The following is a 2,428-nucleotide window of genomic DNA, read 5'->3' on the forward strand; positions in this document are numbered from 1 at the left end:
TCGAAAAAGGAAAAAATGGTTAAACGGGCTACAAGTTTTAACCAACTGCAACGCTAGGAGCTGGGATTCGCATAGGGGAGAGGCGAGTTGAGCAAGGCGAAAGTTGCACCTTGCAACTAGTGGCGGAGCTAAGATTTTTTTATTCAAAATATAAAAAAAAAGTAAACACGCGAAGAAATCAAAGGGATTCAACATAGTGTATATGCATTAAAAAATATATAAAAAAATTCTAACCTATTTACACAATGTAATTTTTCGCTAAAATGGGCGTCGGTGCCTCGGCAACAAGAATACTCGGCCCACACTTGCATGCCGCACATAATAGATGCTAGCAATGCTCTACAAATAGTAAAAGTTAACCTCGTAAAGATTCATATAGCATAATCCCAACGGTATCCAATTTTCACACCTCGAGTTTCTCGGGCAAATGCCATCTTAACGATGAATCCATAAAGAATCCCGTCAAATCATTACGAACAATAGTAGAGCATGACATAAGTTTCGGCTCTTGCCATAATATTTTGTTGGTAAGGTTAAAAAAAAAAAAAAAAAAAAAAAGAGGTTACATTGTTTTTCATGCCTCTGAATGAAGATTCTATTCATGCAGGGACGGCTACGGCTCATGGTGCTTATGTTTATGTTCAAGCTTGCTTCCCTTAACATTTTTATTATATATACGAACGGACAACATAATATTATACAAAAATTAATATGTACATATATATATAACACCGTTCGAAAAATAATGCTAAGTAAATCTCGAGTTTTGGATGGAGGGTAAATTAAAGCCTTTTTTAAACCCCACCTCTTCAAATCAATCTAGCGTACTAATTTAGTTTTGGCCATAGGCCGACATTGCTTTGAGTAATAATCTGTATATGCCAGTTTTAGAGACACAAAAATGTCTTGTCTTAATTAATCATTTCCATAGTGCAATCATGTTGATGGTGGTCCGGCTACGAACGACCCATGTAAACAATAACTTTATAATATATCGTGCTAATTAGCTAAACAAGCCTTGTCATAGTATCTTGTCTCTTGGTTTTTCAAGGTTCAAATGGTCGGTGGAATGCGAGCTGATAAGCATTTAGAACAAGAATGATAATAATAAAATAAATCCAAAATAAACTTGCTTGGCTTAGAGGCACGTTAAGACGTTTCTTGAAGATAGTTGGAGTCTCTCCGCGAGCAAACGGAAGAATAAATAACAACTCTATCTTCGAATTCAACTAGCACAACAAGTAGCATTCAGAAAGTTGCTCTTCTATTCTTGAATTGGTGATTTCACCTTTTGATCAATGTCTCTCTAAAGTTTTAGAGAAATTGTTTTCTTCAAGTGCTTGCCTTTTCCAAAAGAATGAAACACTATTTATAGGATAAAAAATTACATAACATAAAAGTTTTTCATTAAATAGGATTTAAAATAGGTTCATGAATTTTTCTTAAAATACATGCAACTTTCATGTAACTTTCAAGAACCTAAAACGTAAAATACTAAATGAAGAATGTATCTTCAAATTCACATTCATTTGTTTGAAAAACTTTGTCATATGAAATGTTTCAAAATTAATTAAAACATTAACTTAACAATCCCCCACTTGTTTCAGAAATTTTGAAAATATTTTTGAGACATTAATCTAGTAATATGCATCAATAATGGTGTCTTTTTGGACTTGAACCATTAGCTAGTGAATACATTCTAAATCATTGACTACTTAGTGAACGAATCTTGAGCGGTAAGATCATTAAATGATGAAAAATTTCCCGCACATTACTATGTTCTGTGAAAATCGTAATCCTTCGACACCTTACGGCCATGTGTCTGAATCCTTTAAACTAAGTGCTTTAAAGATTTCCCTTAAAAATCTTATTGAAGCGGCCTCCACTTCGCACTTAGCGCGGTGAATTCATCAAGAGTAACTTTGCATACTCCGACCAAATAGTCTACGAATTCATTAAGAGAACTTAATCTCATCCTCCTTTACAGCAAAGTGTCGGTAAATCTATCAAGAGGGTTCCTACACTCCAACCGATACCGGTTTATAGACTTATTAAGAGAATAGAATCTCCAGCCTATACACACGTTACTCACTCTTTGAAGAAATGGAATTTTTATTGATGTGCTCCACAATTGTAACTTTACTTGTTTTTCCCTTTGAACCTAAGATTACATCATTAGGTAGGGTTACCATAAAGTACCATTAGTTTACAACAGGCTTTATTCCCATCCCTTTACAAGTTTCCATTACTAACTCTTTGCCTAATCCTTTAGACAAAGGATCTCTGAATTAAATCTAGACTTCACATAGTGAAGTGATATTATGCCATCTCAATAGTCTTCTCACATGATTGTGTTTGAGATGAACTTGCCTCGATTTGCCATTGTAACAATCACTTGAAGCCCGAAAAATAGCAGCTTTATTATCAC

Source organism: Lycium ferocissimum, unplaced genomic scaffold, assembly GCF_029784015.1.
Source record: "Lycium ferocissimum isolate CSIRO_LF1 unplaced genomic scaffold, AGI_CSIRO_Lferr_CH_V1 ctg4255, whole genome shotgun sequence".
Lineage (NCBI taxonomy): Eukaryota > Viridiplantae > Streptophyta > Magnoliopsida > Solanales > Solanaceae > Lycium > Lycium ferocissimum.